Source organism: Rhinolophus sinicus, chromosome 8 (genome assembly GCF_057876585.1).
Source record: "Rhinolophus sinicus isolate RSI-liver-muscle chromosome 8, RSI-T2T, whole genome shotgun sequence".
Taxonomy (NCBI): Eukaryota; Metazoa; Chordata; class Mammalia; order Chiroptera; family Rhinolophidae; genus Rhinolophus; species Rhinolophus sinicus.
Window position 1 is genome coordinate 32,791,796 of NC_142508.1, and position 22,612 is coordinate 32,814,407.

At 45.1% G+C, this 22,612-nt stretch overlaps 1 long non-coding RNA gene and 1 other non-coding gene across 5 annotated transcripts in view; one reads left to right on the top strand and one right to left on the bottom strand.

Annotated features, from left to right (window-relative positions):
- The window catches only part of LOC109437569 (uncharacterized), a 41,086-nt gene extending 19,942 nt beyond the window's left edge, over positions 1–21,144 (top strand). Inside the window, exons 6-8 of one of the 4 annotated variants that reach the window (XR_012490373.2) lie at positions 14,615–14,778; positions 15,815–16,082; positions 16,714–21,144. This is a non-coding gene — a transcript (uncharacterized LOC109437569). Of the gene's footprint in view, positions 1–14,614; positions 14,779–15,814 lie in introns of all 4 variants that reach the window. The other 3 variants (XR_012490374.2, XR_012490375.2, XR_016022166.1) reach the window with 3 other exon arrangements.
- Positions 935–8,794, bottom strand: LOC141567591 (uncharacterized). The gene is made up of 2 exons (XR_012490381.2): positions 4,244–8,794; positions 935–3,467 (listed from the first exon to the last, which is right to left on the bottom strand). It is a non-coding gene; the product is annotated as an uncharacterized LOC141567591 (long non-coding RNA).
- Positions 21,145–22,612: the final 1,468 nt, after the last annotated feature.

The window sequence follows — 22,612 nt, forward strand, 5'->3', positions numbered from 1 at the left end:
GCTAACGCCCTTGGAATTTCCTATGATGAGAGCAATAAAATCGCGCTTGTTATGTTAATGAGTGACTTGGGAAAAGCCCTGAAGGATGCCCAGAGGACAAACCATGTGATTAGAGGGTTGGAATTTTCTGTCTAATCCCTGGACCTCTGGGGAGGGAAAAGGGCCTAGAGATTAAATCAATCTCCAATTACAACGATTTAATCAATCATGCCTATGTGGTGAAGCCACCATAAAACCCAAAAGGGTGGGGTTCAGATTGCTTTGGGGTTGGTGAACACAGAGATTTAAGGAAAGAAAGAGTGGCATGCCTTGAGAGGACACGGAAGCTCTGAGCTCCTTCTCATATACCTGGCCCTGTGCATCTTTTCATCTGGCTGTGGATTCAAATCCTTTAATTTCCTTTGTAATCCGTAATCTAGTGAGTAAATGAGTGTCCTGAGTTCTGTGAACTGTTCTTACAAATTAGTAGAACCCAACGAGGAGGGAATGGGAACCTCTGATAGATAGTTTGTGCCTAAGATTGTGTCAATTTTCCTAAGAGGAAGAAGGATTATTTCTATATTTTCTAAAATATAACATAAAATTACCCATTTCAGTCATTTTTAAGTATACAATTAGTGGCATTAAGTACATTTACACTGTTGTGCAAGCATCACCACCATCCATGTCCATTAACTGTTTTCACCTTGCAAAACTGAAACTCTATATCCCAAACAATCACTCATCCTCTTTCCCCCAACCTTTGGGAACAACCATTCTACTGTGTTTATAAATCTGACTGTTCTAGGTATCTCATATAAGTGGGATCATCCAGTATTTGTCCTTTTGTGTCTGGTTTACTTCACTTAGAATAATGTCTTCAAGGTTTATTCATCTTGTAGTGTTAAGTCCGGGAATCTTTCACCCCTCAGAAAGACAGAGACACACACGATAATGCAAGTCACACAGCGAGGTTTATTTCCAGCTAGCTGGGGTCCCCGTCTCTGCCCGACGCAGCGGGTTTTAACAAGGACCCCTAGCCTACAAAGCTAAGGGTTTTTATAGCAGTTCTAAGGTGCTTAGTAATCACTAAAGTCTTAGGGAGTACAGTATGAACTTCAATTCTCACATAACTAAGACATTCTGTAATTTCTAAAGTCTTAGGGAGTGCAGGTTGTGCTATGCTTCAAAGGGTTTACAATAGATACGCTTCAAAAGCTTCCACATCAGGAGATAAAACATCTGGTCTCTATGCCCACATCTTGGAACTAATAATTAGGCCATTAGGTTGTTTTAAGCTCAAGGCTGTTAATCTTACTCTGACTTTAAAGTAGCAGTTCTCATGCTAACTTGAGCCCAGGGCTGCCAGGGCTGTTAACCCTATCTTAACCGTAAAGCGGCAGTCCTTATGCTAACAGTCTCTTACATTCCCCCCTGTTTGTTGTTCATAATGAGGAATCTTGCTCATTTATGGGCCAGCTGAGGTCTCCAGGGGCGGGCACTCTTTCATGTTGTTGTCTGAGGACCATGAGCTGGACAGTATTAACACGATCTTTTACAAAATTAATAAGCTTGTTTAATATGCAAGGGCCAAATGTTAAAATAAGCACAAGTAAAAGAATTGGGCCTACTAAGGTTGATACTAAAGTGGTGAACCAGGGGGATCTATTAAACCAAGTTTCAAACCAGTTTTCTTGAGCTTCTCTTTCACGTTTTCTCTTGGCTAGCCCTTCTCTAACTTTTGCCATAGATTCTTTTACTACTCCACTATGGTCAGCATAAAAACAGCATTCTTCCCCCAGCGCAACACACAATCCACCTTGTTGGAGGAACAACAAATCAAGTCCTCTTCTATTTTGGAGTACTACTTCGGATAGGGAGGTGAGCGACTTCTCTAAATGACTAATAGAGATTTTTAGTCTTTCTATGTCCTCATCTATGGCCACTCTCAGGGAGGTCATTCCTGATTGTTGAGTAGCTAGGGAAGCTATGCCGGTCCCAGCTCCGGCTATTCCTAAACTGAACAGAGTGGCAATGGTTAGGGCAGTGATGGGCTCTCTTTTACTTCTCACACTTGTGTCACTATCCCAATGTAAATACATACGCTCCTCAGGGTGATAGAGAACACGGGGCAATACAGCTACCAGGACACAGAATTCATTGGAGGCATTGAAGACCGAGGTAGATAGGCATGGGGTGAGGCCAGTCTTTGAACATATCCACCATCCATTAGCATTGGGGATGAACCATTTGATGTCACTTTTCCAACTAGGGGTGTGGTCTATGGAGGCACATAGACTTAGCTTAGCCCGGGGCACTCTCCCTAAACAGGTTCCATTGCAACCTTACTAGTTGCAGGGTTAAGCCAATTTTACGATCCCCCCATGAACACTGAGAGGGGTTCTTACTGTTAGAGGCGGTGTAAGTGGCATTAAGCCTAATTGCCTCATAGAACGGGGGCTTAACGTCATAGCACAACCAACAGGAAGTTGTGAGGTTAGGACTGGTGGCATTAAGGGCCTCATATACAGTGCGCATTAGTTTCCGTAATGAGTCTTCAGTAGCCTGTGTAACAGGGGTCGAAGGAGTTACAGGGGTCTCGGGCTGGGTTCCTTCGACTTTTCTTGTGGTGTCTTTATCCCTGGATATTCCCGGGGTCTTGGTAGGGATAAGAGGGGCCAGTACTTTATTTGGACCTACCTGAGTGCTAATTGTTTCGACCGACAGTCGAATAGTCAGAAGACCGCCGGGGTGGGGGCCCATCCATGCCAACCGACCTATATCTAATTGGAACCCCCAAGTTAATCCTGACAACCAACCACGCTCTTTCTGTGCCGCGTCTTGGTTAAATTGGACACGTACCTGGGGTACCTGGTTGTGGGGGTCCCTAAAGGAGAATTTGACAAGATCTTTATTCCCAACGTCCTACTGTCGAGGCCCGTCATAGGAGGTGACACAACTCCAGCTACCACAATAGTAGCGGTCTGGGCTGCCACAGGTTTTCCAATTGTTTCTGAGGTTCCCCGGACAAGCCCAAAACCCTTGTGTACTATGTCCTTGAGAGGTGTCGATTAAGGCCCGCTTGGACCTGACTGAGTAGTCATACTGCCGTCCACGTTTAAGGCCAAAAATGTCACGCAGGTCAAAAAAACAAGTCTGGCCACCAAGTATTGACTGGGGCAGTATAGGCAGTGCTATTAAGGGTAGTTTGGGTCTGTCCGTCCGTTAGGGTCCAGGTTAGCTTATGGGGTTGGTGTGGGTTGATCCCTGCGTGGCTTTTCTCCCAGATGTTGAGTAGAAGCAGGACTAGCAGCCACTCCATCGTTGGCGGATACAGGGGACTTGACGCTTCCTCGAGGCCTGAAGAGTTGCAGCTTCAGAGGGTTATCAGGGTGCTGCCGCGCAGTCCATTCTTCAGCTTGTGTCTGCTCCAGCTGGTTGGCTCGGCGCACGTGAGAGTGATGGACCCAAGGCCCGATGCCGTCAACCTTTAAGGCAGTGGGGGTAACCAGAATAACCACATAAGGACCTTTCCATCTTTCCTCCAGTGTTCGGGACCTGTGTCTCCTTACCCATACCCAATCTCCCGGAACGATGCCATGTTCCGGGTTTGGTGCGTCTTTAACTTCATACAGGGAACGCACTAGAGGCCAAATCTCATGCTGGACCCCTTGCAGGGCTTTTAAACTGGCCAGATAACTTGGGGCCACATTGGGGTCCAGATCCGAGAGAGTCCGGGAAATAATGGGGGGTGGTGCCCCGTATAGAATTTCGAAAGGTGTCAGACCATGTACATATGGTGAGTTCCGGACCCGGAAAATGGCATAAGGTAAGAGGGTCACCCAGTTTCCGCCAGTCTCGATGGCCAGTTTGGATAAGGTCTCCTTTAAAGTCCGATTCATTCTCTCTACCTGCCCTGAGCTCTGGGGATTATATTCACAATGTAACTTCCAATTGGTCCCCATAGCTTGGGCTAGCCCTTGTAGGACTTTACTGATGAAAGCTGGGCCGTTATCGGAGCTTAAAACTTCGGGGACCCCATATCTGGGAAAAATTTCTTCTAGTAACACCTTAGCAACAACTTGGGAAGTTTCCTCTTTCGGGGGGAAGCTTCTACCCAGCCTGAAAATGTGTCAACCATTACTAGTGAGTACTTATACCCACACCTCCCCGGCTTTACCTCAGTGGACACATTTTCAGGCTGGGTGGAAAAACTCGCGGACCTCCCAACTCCGTCCCGGCGCCCTTCCCCATACCCTCGTACCTGAATGTTGGGGTCCTTTTTTACTGGGTTTCATAGCCTGGCACCCAATGCACCGATCTACGATCTCTTGGATCTGAGCTGCTTGTCGGGGAAACCAGAGGCGGGAAGACTCGAGAATTGACAGCAACTTCTTTTTCCCCAAGTGGGTGGCTTGGTGCAGGTTGGAAAGAAGAAACAGTCCTAGGTGTGCCGGCAGTATCAATCTTCCTTCTGCATCCCGATGCCACCCCTGCTGATCAGACTCCGGACAGTGGTGGCTCTGGATCCAGTGCAGGTCTTCCGGAGTGTAGTCAGGTCGCGGTGGCAGGTGCGGGAGCTCGGGTGTGGGCAGGGTGAGGGCTAAAGCTGATGCTGGTGAAGCCATTGCCGCTATCTTGGCGGCTTTATCCGCTCGCCTGTTTCCTTCAGCTTCTGGAGTCCGTGCAGTCTGGTGCCCGGGGACGTGGACGACTGCAACTGCCCAGGGCATTTGCACGGCCATCAGCAGTCTCTGTATCTCAGGAAGATTGCGCAGAACTTTTCCTTCTGCTGTAACAAAGCCCCTCTCCCGGTAGATGGCGCCATGCACATGGACAGTGCCAAAAGCGTAGCGGCTATCGGTGTAGACAGTCACTCGTCTCCCTTTGGCCCGTTCCAGCGCTTCCGCCAGGGCAATCAGTTAGGCCTTCTGGGCTGAGGTCCCTGGGGAAAGCGAGGCACTCCGAATAATGTTCCCATCTTGGTTTACCACCGCAGCGCCCGCCCTCCGCACACCATCTGTAATGAAGCTGCTTCCATCAGTGTACCATATCAACTCACTGTTAGGTAATGCGGCGTCCTGGAGGTCGGGGCGCATCTGGGTGATTTCCGCCATGATCTCTTGGCAATCATGCAGAGGAGCCTCCAGATCCGGGGTCGGCAGCAGGGTGGCTGGATTCAGAGCGGTGGGTTCAGCGAAGATGATCCGGGGTGCGTCTAGCAAGAGTCCTTGGTAATGGGTTAGGCGGGCATTGGTCATCCACTTACCAGGGGGACATTTCAGGACCCCCTCTATGGCATGGGGGGTCACCACCTTCAGATGTTGCCCGAAAGTGAGTTTATCTGCATCCTTCACCATTAGGGCTACCGCCGCGATAATCCTTAAGCATGGGGGCCAACCTGCTGCAACTGGATCTAACTTCTTAGATAAATAGGCAACCGGACGTTTCCAAGGCCCCAGGTGCTGCATCAGTACCCCTTTCTCTATTCCCTTTCTCTCCTCAACGAAAAGAGTGAAGGGCTTCAGGGGGTCTGGCAATGCTAGGGCCGGGGCTCTTAAGAGGGCGACCTTGAGTTTCTCATATGCCTTCTGTTGGTCTGCCCCCCAGGCCCAAGGGACCTTGTCCTTGGTTGCATCATACAGAGGCTTCGCTATTTCATCATACCCCAGAATCCACAGCTTGCAGTAGCCTGTCGTCCCTAAAAACTCACGGACCTATCGGGCTGAGGTCGGGACTGGAAGTCTAAGAATAGTTTCTTTAATGGCCTCTGTCAGCCACCTAGTTCCTTCTTGCAGCTTATAACCTAGATAGATGACTGTTTGCTTGCATATATGGGCCTTCTTTGCACTGGCCCGATAGCCTAGCTGCGCCAGCTCTTGGAGGAGGTCTCCAGTGGCCTGCCGGCATTCAGCTTCAGATGGGGCCGCCAGGAGCAAATCATCTACATACTGCAGGAGCGTAACTGAAGTATGGCTCTGGCGAAACGAATCCAAATCCTGATTTAGGGCTTCATTAAACAGAGTTGGAGAGTTCTTGAAGCCTTGCGGTAGTCTAGTCCAGGTCAGCTGCCCGGGGGTTCCCGAATTGGCATCATGCCATTCGAAGGCAAAAATGTGTTGGCTGCTAGGTGCCAGGGCTATGCTAAAAAATCCATCTTTTAGGTCTAAGGTAGAATACCAAATATGTGAAGGGGGTAAATGACTTAGTAAGGTATATGGGTTAGGGACCGTGAGGTGGATGTCTTCAACCCTCTTATTCACTTCCCTCAGGTCCTGGACTGGCCTATAATCGTTCCCCCTGGCTTCTTAATGGGGAGGAGTAGGGTGTTCCAAGCAGAATGGCAAGGTTTTAGTATTCCAGCTTCCAGGAGATGGTTAATGTGTGGGGCAATCCCTTTTCGCCCTTCAGAGGACATGGGGTACTGGCGGATCCGGACAGGCTGAGCCGAGGCTTTAAGTTCAACTACTACTGGTGCTTGGCGGACCGCTCGACCTACACCCACTATTTCTGCCCACGCCTGAGGGTACGTTTTAACCCAATAGTCCATCTCATGGGGCCATCCAGAAGGGGGAAGGTTGGAGGGTTTGTCTTGCAGGGCAAACAGGCGATGTTCATCCGCAAGAGACAGGGTCAAAATATGGAGGGGCTGTCCTTGGCCATCTAATACCTTGATGCCATCCGGCTCAAAATGGATCTGGGCCTTGATCTTAGTCAGGAGATCGAGCCCCAATAAGGGGGCCGGGCATTCAGGGATAACCAGGAAGGAGTGGGTAACTTGGTGGCGGCCTAAGTCCACTTGGCGCTTACTGGTCCATCGATAAGCCTTAGACCCAGTTGCCCCCTGCACCAAACTGGTTTTCTGAGACAAGGGCTCTGTATGCTTGTTCAAAACTGAGTACTGAGCTCCTGTATCTACCATGAATCCTACTGGCTTCCCCTCCACATATGCAGTTACCCAAGACTAGGGGAGGGGATCCGAGTCCCATCCCCTCTAATTACTGTCCATTCCCGCCAGCAGAACTCGTGCATCCTGCCCAGTCTGGCCCTGGCGCTTGGGGCACTTCCTCTTCCAATGTCCATATTCTTTACAGTAGGCACATTGTCTCCTATCCAGTTGGGGGCGCGGTCTCCACGGTTGGGCTGGCCCGGCCGGATTCGGTCTTTCCCTGACTGTACCTTGTACGCCTGCCAACAAGATCTTGGCCATCTCCCTCTGCTGCCTCCTATTCTCCCTACTCTGATGTTCTCTGTCCTCCTTCCTGATTCATTCCTGTAATTCCTGATTTTCTTTCCTAATTCTATCTTCCCTTTCTTCGGGAGTCTCTCGAGTGTTGAAGACTCTTTCCGCTACTTTCATCAAATCCCGAATAGACATCTCTCTTAGTCCCTCCTGTTTATATAATTTCTTATATCTGGGGCGGCCTGGTTTATAAAGGACATAATTACAGCCGACTGGTTCTCCTCTGCTAGGGGATCCAATGAGATGTACTGCCTATAAGCATCATAGAGGCGCTCCAAAAACACGGCCGGGCTTTCATTTTCCCCTTGCATTATAGCTTTTACCTTGGCCAGATTGGTGGGGCGGCGTGCCGCCGCTCGGAGACCTGCCATAAGAGTCTGGCGGTAAACTCAGAGACGCTCCCTACCTTCTGCGTTTGCATAATCCCAATCCGGTCTGTTCAAGGGAAAGCGCTCATCGATCAGGTTCGGTAGAGTCGTTGGCCATCCATTGTCACCGGGGACATTCTTTCTGGCCTCGGTGAGGATCCGCTCGCGCTCTTCGGTGGTGAATAAAGTCTTAAGAAGCTGCTGGCAATCATCCCAAGTGGGACTGTGCGTGTGCATGACAGACTCAAACAGGTCAGTTAAACCTTTCGGGTCCTCAGAAAAAGAAGGGTTTTGGACCTTCCAGTTGTACAGATCACTGCTTGAAAAGGGCCAATACTGGTATGCACGCTCCCCATCTGGGCCAGTCCCTCCTAGGGCTCGCACAGGGAGAATCGGCGCCCCCGCGGAGGTGGAGGAGGATGGCTCCTCCTCTGGAGTTTCTTCCCGGTGTCTACGAGACCTCAATCCCCTCGCCGGTCCTTGGACTGGGGCAGGGGGAGCCGGTGTAGAGGGAGCCGTTGAATAAGGAAGCTCAGAAGTGGCAGCGGCCTCAGGCTGGAGTGGCGCCGGCGCGTAAGGGGCGGGGGGGTTCTCTTCAAAATCTAGATCTATCAAAGAAGGATGTATGTTTGACCCTTCCTGTAGGATGGGTTTTTGGGCCGGCTTCTCCGGGGGTTTCGGGCTAGCCGTGGGCCCCGCCGGCTGGCAGGAGGGTTCTGAAACAGTCAGGACCTTGGGGGGATCTTCCGGCTTATCGGGGACAAAGGGTTTAAGCCAGGAGGGAGGACTCTCCACTAAGGCTTGCCATACCAGAATATAGGGATATTGGTCCGGGTGGTGCCGATTAACAATCTCTCGGACCTTCTTAACGATGTCCGAGAAAAAGTCCCCTGGGGGGGCCAGCCCACATTAAAAGTAGGCCACTCTGCAGAGCAGAAGGTATTAAACTTACCTTTTTTCACTTCCACGCCATAATCACGAGCTTTGGCGCGGATGTCAGGAAAATGGTTCAGGAACAGAGTCTTAGGTGTTACTTGAGCCTGTCCCATAATGGTTATAAAGAGAAACCAGGAAAAGACAAAAGAAAGGACCGAAAACACAATGCCAGAAAATACACAACTTCGCACAGGACTTTTCAACACCCGCCGGCCGGTCAACCACACTACATCCACAGGCGCCGTTTCAATCACACCATACTCAGGATCCTTACCCCGGGCCTGTCCGAACGGCATCCACTGCGGACGTCGTTGGGCCACCTTCTCGTCGGGGACGTCTCCCACGACTTCCAGAGTTGGAGCCTTCAGGGTCGTAACCCACTCCTTCCTTCCCGTGAGAATTTTCAAAGAGACCAGACCAAGCAGAGACCAGACCAAGCAGAGACCTGTTTCATCCTCTGGCCGAGGACCCGTTTCAGCCCTCCCTGATTAAGACCGGGGAGCCCTGTTTCAGACTTCCTCCGGTCAGAGGTGGCCAAACCTCTTACCGCGGTTCCCTATGTAAACCTCGGTATCGGGAGTTGTCTGTTTCTCTGAGGGGGGGTGATCCCGGACGAGCCCCCAAATGTTAAGTCCGGGAATCTTTCACCCCCTCAGAAAGACAGAGACACACACGATAATGCAAGTCACACAGCGAGGTTTATTTCCAGCTAGCTGGGGTCCCCGTCTCTGCCTGACGCAGCGGGTTTTAACAAGGACCCCTAGCCTACAAAGCTAAGGGTTTTTATAGCAGTTCTAAGGTGCTTAGTAATCACTAAAGTCTTAGGGAGTGCAGGTTGTGCTATGCTTCAAAGGGTTTACAATAGATACGCTTCAAAAGCTTCCATATCAGGAGATAAAACATCTGGTCTCTATGCCCACATCTTGGAACTAACAATTAGGCCATTAGGTTGTTTTAAGCTCAAGGCTGTTAATCTTACTCTGACTTTAAAGTAGCAGTTCTCATGCTAACTTGAGCCCAGGGCTGCCAGGGCTGTTAACCCTATCTTAACCGTAAAGCGGCAGTCCTTATGCTACCAGTCTCTTACATTAGCAAGTATCAAATTCCATTGCTTTTGAAGGCTGAATAATCCATTATATGGATACGCATATATATTATATATATTTGTATGTATCACAGTACACTTGGGTTGTTTTCACCTGTTGTGAATGATGCTGCTATAAACATTGATGTACAAATATCTGTTTGAATCCCTATTTTTAATTCTTTGAGGTTTATACCCAGAAGTGGAATTTCTGGACCATGTGGCAAAGAATTTTAAAAATAAACAGATGTTACCAACCAGCGTATTTTAAATAGTAAACAATGGCCAAATAAATTTCTCCAAGGAATTTGTTAATTTTAAATATTTAATATTTTAACATTTCCTAACCAATTAATAAAGTTTCATTCTATGAAAATAAATATTTAAATCTATATATATAGATGGAAAACCTGTAAAATTTATATACTAGTATACACAAATGCATATGAAGCCATATGTGATATCTATACTTTAATTTTAAATGGGGTCACATTTTAGTACAGTCCAATAGAAATTTCTGTGCTAATGAAAATGTTCTATATTAGTGCTGTCCAATATGATAGCCACAAGCCACAAATGACTACTAAGCACTGAAAAAGTGGCTGGTATGACAGGAACTGAATTTTTATTTTTAATTTGTGTGTAGTCACATATGGCTAGTGGCTACCCTACTGAACAGCATAGATCTAGAAAGCATTTTGTGAACCATTCGATTTACTGGCTGTGTCTTCTCAATTTAGTAAATGTACTCCACAAACACTGGCACCTATTTATTTGATGGCATCAATAGGTTGGAAAGTGTAATGTAAAACTATAACTAAATCACAACTAAACTATAAAAAAATCACAGCAGAACTGAAACTATCAGGATACATTTTAAGAAAATGTACATGGTCCAAACGAAGGAGCTAAAATACACTAAGGCACTTTAAAAAACATTAATATTAGGAATGGTGGGCCACGTATTCAACTCAGAAGTTAAAAAAAGAAAAAAAAGCATGAATACTTAGGAAAATGTATGCGATGTGGGTGGTTTTGAGGCAAAGACTACTTAAAATAATTTATTCAGAAAGACATTTTCTGGTGAGGGGATATTTTGAACCAACATTTACGGGAGGAGAATGAATTGTGTGAGGACTGAAAGGAAAAGATTTCAAGATAAAGAGTAACTTCAAGAGTCCTGAGGTAGGAAATGAGCAAAAATCAAAGGCCCAGAAGAGAGACTGTCTGTCTGACTGGCTTGGATAAATCTATAATAACATATATCCACCATTATGTCATACAGTTTTTTTCACTGCCCTGAAGATCCTCTGTGCTTTTCACCCCCCCACCACACCCTGGCACCTGATCTTTTTATTGTCTCCATAGTTTTGCCTTTTCTAGGATGTCATATAGTTGAAATCATACAATGCGTAGCCTTTGCTGACTGGTTTCTTTTACTTAGCCTATACATTTAATTTTCCTCCACGTCCTTACATAGCTTGACAACTCATTTTGGTTTTTTAGTGCTTAATATTCCATTGTCTGGATGGATCACAGTTTATTTATCCATCACTTCCTAAAGGACATCTGTGTGTGTGTGTGTGTGTGTGTGTGTCCACGTGTTTGTGTGTGTCCTTAACAAGATTTTTAAAAACTTTAAAAAGATTTTTATTAAAACATGCTAACATACAACATTATATTAGTTTCAACGTACATCAAGTTATCCAACAGTACTCAGCTGGCACTATACATAGTTATCACTATATTATTGCTTATATTCCCTGTGCTAAAGAAGTGATCACCATGATAAGTCCAGCAACCATCTGACATTGTACCATACTATCACAATATTACTGACTACATTTCCTATGCTGTATATTACATCCCTAAGACTTATTTGTTTTATACCTGGAACTTTGAACCTCTTATTCCCCTTTACTTCCCCCCCCCTTTTTTAAATTTTTCAATTATAGTTGACATTCAATATTATTTTATATTAATTGCAGGCGTACAGCATAATGGTTAGATATTTATATAAGTTATGAAGTGATCTCCCTGACTAGTACCCACCTGACACTATACATAGTTATTACCATATTTTTTATATTTCCTATGCTTTACTTTATATCCTCATGACTATTTTATAACTGCCAATTTGTATTTCTTAATCCCTTCTCCTTTTTCACCTTGCTCCCAACCCCGTCCCATCTATCACCCAATAGATCTAGTACTCATATGACACAATGTATAGTCATTACATTATTGGCTATATTCCTTATGCTATACCCTACATCCCCATGACTACTGTGTAACAACAAATTTGTACTTCTTAATCCCTTCCCTTTTTCACGTACTCCCAACCCCTTCCCATTGGCAATCATCAAAATGTTCTCTGTGTCTATGAGTTTGTTTCTGCTTTGTTGTTTATTTTGTTCTTTAATTCCACTTATAAGTGAAGTCATATGACATTTGTCTTTCACTGTCTGACTTGCTACACTCAGCACAATACCCTCTAGGTCTACCTATGCTGTTGCAGATGGCAAGATTCTACTGCATATATGTACCACCTCTTTATCCACTCATCCATTCAGGGACACCCAAGTTGCCGTCATATCTTGACTAGTGTAAATAATGCTGCAATGAACATATGGATGAGCACGTCCCCTCGAAGTAGCATTTTGGGTTTCTTCAGATAAATACCCAGAAGTGGGATTACTAGGTCCTTCTTTGTCCCTTGTTATAGTCTTTGTTTTAAAGTCTATTTTATCTGGTATAAGTATTGCTACTCCAGATTTTTGTTTGTTTGTTTGCTTCCATTTTCATGAAATATCTTTTTTCCATCCCTCTCCATTCAGTCTCTGTGTATCTTTCAATCTGAAGTGCATCTCTTGTAGGCAGCACTTGTTTTCTTATCCATTCAGCCCCTCCTAAAAAAACAAACACATTTATTTTAAGTGTTTTTCCAGGACCTATCAGTTCCAAGTCAAATTATTATTTTCAATCTAGTTGTGGAGGGCGCAGTTCACTGGCCCATGTGGGAATCGAACCGGCGACATTGGTGTTATGAGTACTGAGCTGTAACCAACTGAGCCAATGGCCGCCTATAAATTGTCTTTTAAATATTGGAGGGGTGGCCAGGTGGCTCAGTTGGTTAGAGCACGAGCTCTGAACAACACTATTGCTGGTTCGATTCCCACATCGTCCAGTGAGCTGCGCCCCCCATGATGGGCCCTGGAGAAACACACTGTTCCCCAATATTCCCCGATAAAATTAAAAAATATATATATTGGAAAAAAGCCTAAAACATTTCAAGTCAAATAAAAACATTTTTTTCCTTTTTATTAAGTGTTTTTCTGGGACCCATCAGCTCCAAGTCAAGTAGTTGTTTCAATCTAGTTGTGGAGGGTGCAGCTCACAGTGGCTTATGCGTGGATCTAACTGGCAACCTTGTTAAGAGCACTGCGCTTTAACCAACTGAGCTAACCATCTGCAAAAGCATTTCTTGACCACTACTGTCACACACCTGGTCCACTGCCAAGCCCCAGGTGTGATAGTACCATGCATGTATCTATCTATTTTAAATATATACCCCAATCTATTTTTCCCCCCTTCTTCTGCCTTCCCAATCCCTCCCCACTCTGGTTCAAGCAGTTGTTTCTCAGTCTAGTTGTGTAGGACACAGCTCCCTGGCCCATGGTGGTATGAGCCTTGCACTCCTCTTGGCTGAGGCAGTCGGTCACCGGTCGTTGGTAGGCTGCTCACAGCAGCTCATGGCAGCTCTCGCCGGCTGCGGTCACTCATGATGGCTGCCGGCCACTCCTGGCAGCACATGATATACCCCATGGCAGCCCACACTGACCTCCAGCTGCTCACGACAGCCCAGCTCCAGGGAGAGCCGTTGTTCACAATCTTAGCTATAGAGGGCACAGTTCATTGGCCTTTGTGGGAATCAAATCTGCAACTTCGGCGTTAGGAGCACGGCACTCCAACCACCTGAGCCACCGAGCCGGCCTGATCTATATTTTTTTAAAAATTGTACCGGTGTTTTAAAAACTTGTCTCTCACTTTGTTCTGTGTGCATTTGAAATAGTTTTCATGAAACAGCACAATTAGATGAAGATTCATAAACTGATAAAAATCAGAATTGAGGTAAATTACAGACAATTCTAGGACCAGTGACAAGTTGCATATAGCAGATCCCTCACAATGTTTAAAATTCAGTCCGATGTTGGAATTTGATCCCTATGAGAACAGCAGGCTGGAATATACATGCCAATACAAAATTATCCTGTCTGAGATGACAACATGTGTGTGAGTGGTTAGATGTTTTTGTGAGTATGTGTTTGTGTGTGTGCCAAACACGGCCAACTCTTAGAGGCAAAAAGATTTTCAGTTGTCAACAAAAGAGTTGGCTTCACAAGTGTGATTTTCAACACTTTGGCAGCAACAAAATCCTGATATAAATCCAATATGGCTGAACAAAGATGGGAGCATGGAGTGACCCAAGCATGGAATGGGAATGTGGCAGACAATGCCAGACACCATGGTCCACATAAAGGATGGCTGCTCTTTCCCCAGAGCAAGGAAGGCCACTAAGTTGGGACACGCACTCTTCAGTTTCTACACTTGACTGGTAGGTCAGAAGGAGTCAGTTTAGATATAACTCAAAGAATTTGGAGGCTATTTATTGCCTTATTCTAAGTAAACAATACTTGTGTGGGTTAATGACTGGGGGGATAAGATGGAAACAATTGGGTAGGTCCGAGAGAGGCAGGAGTTAAAGTGATGGGACTGAAAAATGAATGAGGAAGGCAGAGAAAGATGGTGGGGTCATAAGTAAACCTTAAGATTATGACTTGCTAGCAAGGTTTCTCAGCTACAATTTATCTTCTCCCAGACTACAGCACACAATAAATGGTGCCGTAATACAATTCAAATTCAGTTCAGTGGAAACAATTTCCTATATCACAGGCCTCAGGGTTCAGGAGCATCTGTGTACTGATTGGGAATCTGTTGTTACAGGGGAGGGTGACCTCTGCGGACATCACTGTGGACTTCACCCAGGGGAAGTGGCAGTAGCTGAGGCCCAAACACAGAAACATGGACACTTCTAGGACCAGCGACACTGGACAATTTTAGGACCAGGGATGTGACACTGGAGAGCTGCAACAACCTGGTCTCCGTGGGTGAGCATGGCTTCCCAGGCAGGCCAACTCAAAACCTGAAGCCAGAGACTCATGGGTGCTCCCCCGTTTGGCTTCCTAGCTTCGGCTTTTAGGTGGTTTTTGCTTTGCATACATTCAGGGCAGGACCGGCATGATGGGGCATGTGAAGGGCACAGGTGCTCAGTTTAAGGAGCCCTCAGTCTCAGGGTTGTGTAATTATGGAGAGAATGAGGGCCTCTGTCAGTCATGTGGGTGGGCACCTCTCCCTCTATCCTGGTCCTGGCCCTGAGTTTTGGAAAAGCTCCATCCTCTAAGACAAAAAGCAATGCTTTTTGGAGGGGCTGCTCTTGGGTGTTCCGTGAAGCTGTGTCTTCCCCACCCACCCCTTCAACCAGTGGCATATTCTGTCACACAAACACACACCCACACAAACATTCACATACAACATCACACCCTCACAAAACAGCCACACAAACAGCCACCCACACACAAGCATTCCTTCACACACAATACACCCTCACGAAAACATCCACACACTCACCAACACCCCACACACAAACATACAATACCCACACACTACAAACACACTATCACATAAGCACACGGAATGCTCAGACTCCCATAAAATTATGCTCTCACACTCACAGCAGTCATGCAGACACATGCAAATACATACTCACACAGAAACACAAATACTACATCAACCCTCAGACTCACACACACAAACACTGACACACAACATCAACCTCTGGGGTGTTTTCTGTGAACAGGAGGAGAGGACACCATCAAATCTGAGGTGATCCTCTGGTTGGAATGAGGAGTGGAGCCGGGCAGTGGGAGACCTGCTGAGGGGCCGTCCAGGTGTGTGACCAGGAGAGCGCTGGTGGTGGGCCTACGTCACACAGGAGCCACTGAGTTTTGTTTTTTTTTAATGATGAAATCATTTGGCAGTGAGTAGGGGCAGTTGTGACTACCTCTGAAAGCTGAAATAAATCTCCAGGTATTTTTCTCCACATGGCACTGTTCTTTACATTTTTACCTGAATTTTTTTTTCCAGGTAAATTCTATTTCTTAGCTCTGCTCAAGAGTCTCCTTGGGCTCCCATTTTCTCCCCATGGCTAAGTCTCCTTTGAAGAGATCAGCAACCTTTCATCAGCTCATTTCCTTCTGTTGCCTTCACTCCTCTTGGTGAAAGATTTGATCTCCCTCGTCCCACCTCAGTCTCTCCATCATCTTGGCCATGAAACTTCAACCAGCCCTTCTTTCCCTACAAAAGCTGCTGGCCTGGATGTGAGTACTGGCTTCCAACTCCTCCCATCTTCAAGGTACAGAGTTCTTTTTCCCTCTGGGCTGACTTTTAGAGGACCTGGCTTTGCCCTGTTGCTCTAGGTAAGGGGGCTACATAATTTGTGTGCTCCAGTACAAAGTGTGGGGTGCCTTTTCCAAAAAGTAGGAAAAAAGTTCTAACCTTTTTTCTGTGCCACCTCACTGTCAAATCTTGTTAGACACCAGAGAAAAATTCACCACAGATAGGAACACCATGCACATGGGAACGCCACACTGGAACTCTGCAGGGAAAAAACATAGGAATGCCTTCACTTATTGGTTAGCCTGGAATAGCCACCCAGGGATTCATATCGAAATGGCCTGTAATGTAAATGCTGTATCTGAGGGCAGTGAGGATGTAACATACGGAGTTTTCTTTGAAGATTGATTTGGCTCTTGTTTAGCAAATATTTTTACTAAATGTCTTTTTTTTTTTTTTACGATTTTATTGGGGAAGGGGAACAGGACTTTATTGGGGAACAGTGTGTACTTCCAGGACTGTTTTCCAAGTCAAGTTGTTGTCCTTTCAATCTTAGTTGTGGAGGGTGCCGTTCAGCTTCAAGTTGTTGTCCTTTCAGTCTTACTTGTGGAGGGCACAGCTCAGCTCCAAGTCCACTTGCCATTTTCTAGTTGCAGGGGACACAGCCCACTATCCCTTGCGGGAGCCGAACCGGCAACCTTGTGGTTGAGAGGACGCACTCCAACCAACTGAGCCATCCAGGAGCTCAGCGGCAGCTCAGCTCAAGGTGCCGTGTTCAATCTTAGTTGCAGGGGGCGCTGCCCACCATCCCATGTGGGACTCGAGGAATTGAACCGGCAACCTTGTGGTTGAGAGCCCACTGGCCCATATGGGAATCGAACCAGCAGCCTTCGAAGTTAGAAGCATGGAGCTCTAACTGCCTGAACCACCGGGCCGACCCTACTAAATGTCTTTTGTACACCAGGAACTTCTTTAAACATTGGAGGTGTACCAATAAACCAAATATGCCTAAAACCATCATGGAGTTTTATTCCAGTGAATAATGTCTAGTGATATCCATTTCTTTAAAAATGTAAATACTTTCACTAAGTGGGGCTAAAATACACATCAGAAAATGTAACAACATTTCAGTGTTGCCTCACTCATATGTTCTGGATTGATTATATATTTTATCTAGGAACATGTTGTGTTAAGTAAATAAATTTAGAAACTGAGGAGAAATACTAATAAATAATACACATAAATAAATAACACAAAATAAATGAATAACACCTAGATGTCTACAATGTCAGGAAAGGAAGAGAGATAAATAGACACTTCTAACTGTAAAAGTCTCTGTCCTCTGCCCACCTCACTTAGTTTAAAAAAAAAAGAAAGTGTGAATAATTGATCTCACTTGATGAGTAGGAGGAAAAACTCAGGATGGTTGGCTCCAGCCATTCTGAGCTCCTTGATTCCTGGAATCAGTCTGTCTGTAGGATGCATACATTCTTGGTGCTCCCTGCCATGCAGAATCTTACTTACTCCTCCCAAGTGTCACATGTATATGTCTGCTTGAGAAAACCAAGACCATGTGTGGACCCTGGGATGCAAAGTAGACTGGACAATAACATTTTTAGCTCTCCCATCTTTACAACTCTGGAAGGTAAGCTAGATGATGATTAAAATGGGGGTTAGTTAGATCAAGTCTCTCCCATACTCCCTTCCACAGTCCAGCCCTTTGAAGATAAACTCCTTTCAAACTTCAAATTCCAAAATACAGCAGAAACATCTTCTTGCCTAAGATGATACAACCATCCCTCATCTAAATGGAAACACACAAAACCTCTTTCCGAATGGGGAAATAAAAAGTCTTCTGAGTCACTCCATTACTCTCTGAATTATTCCTTCTATATTTCGGCCACTACCTTGTCTTTTTATCTCCCCTCCCCTTTCACCCACCTCCTCTGCCCCCACACTCCGGTTTAAGCCATTGTTTCTCATTCTAGTTGTGTAGGACACAGCTCCCAGACCCATGCTGGTATTATGAGCCTTGTGATCCCCCAGCTGAGGCTGTTGGTCGCCAGTCATTGGTTGGACACTCACAGCAGCTCACAGCAGCTCTTGCCAGCTGCCAGCCACTCACGCTGGCCACTGACCACCCATGGTGGCACATGATAGCCCACAGCTGCACACAGCAGCCTGCGCCAGCTTCCAGCTGCCCACGGCAGCCCAGCTACAGAGAGAGCTGTTGTTCACAATCTTAGCTGTAGAGGGTGCAGCTCACTGGCCCATGTGGGAATCTAACCAGCGGCCTTCGGTGTTAGGAGCATGGAGCTCCAACCACCTGAGCCACCAGGCCGTCCCCTTGTCTTTTTATCTTGTGACCTAGGGAGTGAAATGAACATTGAAACACCAACAAACCACCATATATGCCATAGTAGGGGAAAGAGGTAAGGATAAAGTGAAATTTGGATAGATGTATAGATTGAGTGAGAGGTTGCTATGGTGTGAAGACATTGGCCTCAGAAATGGTGGCATTCCTTCTCATGGCATATAAATGCCTTGAGTTTTAGAGTTTATTGCTTTTTGTTACTTTCTCTGCCTTTTGGTAGTGTCCAAGAAGGTCAAACACACACACAGGAAGTAGAGAGAGCAAAGTAGATAAGGCAACACATTGACAAACATATTATTTTGGAGAGAAAATTATACAAGGTCTGACAATTAAGTTCGCAAACTTTGTTGCACTGATGTTGCTAACTTTTTTTGATATCAGAGGGATTATTCATTATGAATTTGTACCAACTGGACAAACAATTAACCAAGTTTATTATTTGGAAGTGCTGAAAAAGCTGCGTGAAAAAATTAGATGACCTGAACTTTTCACCAACAATTCATGGCTCTTGAATCACAACAACACACCAGCTCGCACAGCACTGTCTGTGAGGGAATTTTTAGCCAGTAAACAAATAACTGTATTGGAACACCCTCCCTACTCACCTGATCTGGCCCCCAATGACTTCTTTCTTTACCCAAAGATAAAGGAAATATTGAAAGGAAGACATTTTGATGACTTTCAGGACATCAAGGGAATACAATGACAACTCTGATGGCCATTCCAGAAAGAGTTCTGGTGTTGGCGTCGGTGCATAGCTTCCCAAGGAGAGTACTTCGAAGGTAACCGCAGTGATATTCAGCAATGAGGTATGTAGCACTTTTTCTAGGTTGAGTTCGCAAACTTAATTGTCCAACCTCGTATATAAACAAATTTATATATGATAATTATGTGTATGAGATTGGAAGAAAGTACACTAAAATAGTAGTAGTGGAATTATAGATATATTTTTGTTTCTTTTTTATAGTTTCTTTTCACCTTAAATGCTAAAATAATTTTAAAAATCTTGTACATATGGTTTTGTTTTTCTCTTTTTCATACCTACTCTGCTCACGTTTCCCCACATTTGATACATCACCAGGCTTTTCTTATCTTTCTGCATCCATAAAGTCCTTTCAATGTTCGCACATCTACTCATATGGCCTACAGACACTGGTACTTTATAGGCTGTGTAAGCCTTGGCCACAAGTTTAGGTTATACATTTATGAAGACTTATAGACTTATTCATATTAACAAACTACTCACCCAGAACACCAGCACCTTATTCAGTGTCTCAAAAATGAGCTCGGGCTGGCTGAAACAATCAAAGGAACTCATGGATGTACGTAATAATACAAATGTCCAATTGGAGGGCAGACATGTGGGATGCAGTGAGGTTCTATCCAGCAGCTCAAGCAATGTTGAAGAGAACTCAGTTTCTCTGCTTCTGTCCACACTCTCCCCTGTGTTGACTTGACCCTCAGTTTCCACCTGGTGGTTTTCCAGTCACCCCAAGTTCTGTCTTCTGCACAGCAAGATGCCATACCACTCCACGTTATCCAGGGGACAGGAGAGCAAGCATCTTTTTTAGAAACCCTAGCGAATGTCTCTTGTGTTCTCATCGATTCTCCCTGGGTTATGTATACTCTCTGGACCAGTCACTGGTTGGACTAGAGGTGGGGTGCCCTGACTAGTCAGACTCAGGCAGGTCTATTCTTAGAGGTGAGCATAGGTCAGTTCTACCCAGAAATCATGGCTGAAATGGAGAGGGACGGTTCCTAAAGGAAATTTGGTGCAATCTCATATTCGCATTCAACTAGTCAGTGATACCATGGCTCCATTAAAAAAATATATCCAGGATCTGATTGCTTCTCAACACTACTATCCTGATTTGAATTACTGTTTCCCCGCCAACTGGATTTTTTAGCAATATCTTCACAGTGGTCTCCTGTATCCACTTTTGCCCCTTACAGACTCAGAACGATGGCCAGAAAACAGAAACAAACCAAATGCCAATCACCTGGTGAATGGATAAATTGTGGTACAGCTATAGGGTGGGATACTACTCAGCAAAAAAAGAATGAATGACTGCTATTCACAACAACATGGATGAATCTCAAAATCACGATGATGAATAAAAGAAGCCAGACACAAGAAAGTATGTATCATACAATAGCCAAGATATGGAAGCAACCTACGTGTAAATTGATAGACAATTGGATATAGAAGATGGAATGTTACTTGGCCATGAGAAAATGAAATCTTGCCACTTGCAACAACATGAATGGAGGTATTATTCTAAGTGAAATAAGTTAGACAGAGAAAGACAGATCTCACTTATATGTGGAATCTAAAAAACAAAATAAACAAACAAACAAAACAGAAACAAACTCATAGATACAGAGAACAAGCTGATGATTGCCAGATGGAGGAGGTTGGGGAGTTGGGTAAAAAAGTAGAAGGAATTAAGAAGTACAAATTGCCAGTTATAAACATAGTCACGGGGACATAAAGTAAATCACAAAAAATACAGTCAACAATATTGTAGTAACTGTGTATGGTGTCAAATGCGTACTAGACTTATTGCGATGATCACTTCATAAATGAGCTCAAGATCATAAGTTATATAAATGTCTCATCACTATGCTGTACACCTGCAATTAATATAATATTGTATGTCAACTGTCATAGAAAGATAACAATTTTTCTCCAAGTACATACATAAAAAAGTTTAGAAAATACAACTAATCTATAGTGTTTTTCTGGGGAGGGGGTTGTGGGGGGACAGGTGGGAGGATTAAAAAGGGGCAGGTGGAAACTTCTGGGGGGTGATGGACACTGTCTTGATTGTGGTGATGGTTTCACCACACATATCAAAAAGCATCGAAACAATCAAATAATATTTTAAAAAAATCAAAATCAAATCAAACTAAAAAACATCAATATAAGGACAAAAGCAGCGATTAAGGAATCAGAAAATTGTGTAATGTGTGCGTACTGGATTTAACAGGACAGAACTCTGGGTTAGACAGGCAACCCCAAACCGGAGTCTAGTTTCTGCTGGAGACGCTTACAAAGACCCTTTTATTAGTTGGCTTCTACCACTACCTAGTGGCAACACAGAGAAACGACCACAGAAATTCGCAGACACTCAGGCTCAAACCGGAAAGCACGATAATGAAATAGTCAAAGGCATGTGCGTCTTCAGGAATGCCGAGTTATTGTTCTCAAAATTGCACTGACATTAAAGGTAGAAAAATGCAAACGTCCCAATGGGCTCATACTCATCCTATATGTTAGTGACTTTAATTCTTCCCTGAACAATGAAAGAAATTATAAATAAATAAATAAATAAATAAATAAATAAATAAATAAATAAATAAAAGAGAAAGGACAAAAAAGGAGAAAGAAAAAAAATGAATATGTATTATTTAGAGCAGAGACTTCTCGGGGTAACGTTCTCAGGCTTCCTAAATCAGACACTCTAAGGGGGGGCCCAGCACTCTGCTTAGAGCCCCAACTTCCCTCCTACCCCCACCCCCCGACTCCATCACAGCATTCTGATGCAACTCAATTTTGACATCCGCTGATTTAGAGCAGTACTTCTCACGCAGAGCCAGCGATTCTTCCCCCTAGTGGGCATTTTGGGGATGTCTGAAAACATTTTTGGTTGTCACAACTAGCATGGGTGGATCGGTGGGTCAGTGCTACTGGCATGTAGTGGGTAGAGGCTAGGACACAGGACAAACTCCTGGGATAAAGAATTACCCAGCTCCAAATGCTGATAGTGCCCAGGTTGAGTAACCCCACACTACAGTATGGAATTTACTTCCACGCTCCACCCACTGCCCCATTCTACTCTTACCTCTGCCAACTTTACTCATCCATAGGACCCTCATCCATGTGCCCGACCCTCAAAATATTTCACAGCCAGTAGGGCACTAACCAATCCTAGTGAGGCCCTAGTGAAACCAATAATATGGGCCCCAGCGGGCCTGTGCCTTCCAGCTGCTCGTCAGCCATGCATGTGGGCATTTGTCTTTTTAACCCTTGCTTAATCGTTAGCATGTCTCAGATTTAGAAGAAAAAACAAACCCAGGGGCACACCATAGCCACAATTTAGGGGAACTCCAGTAAATGACGGGGAGGAAGCCAAGATGGTAACATCCAGATGTCTGTAATATCAGCATCCTTA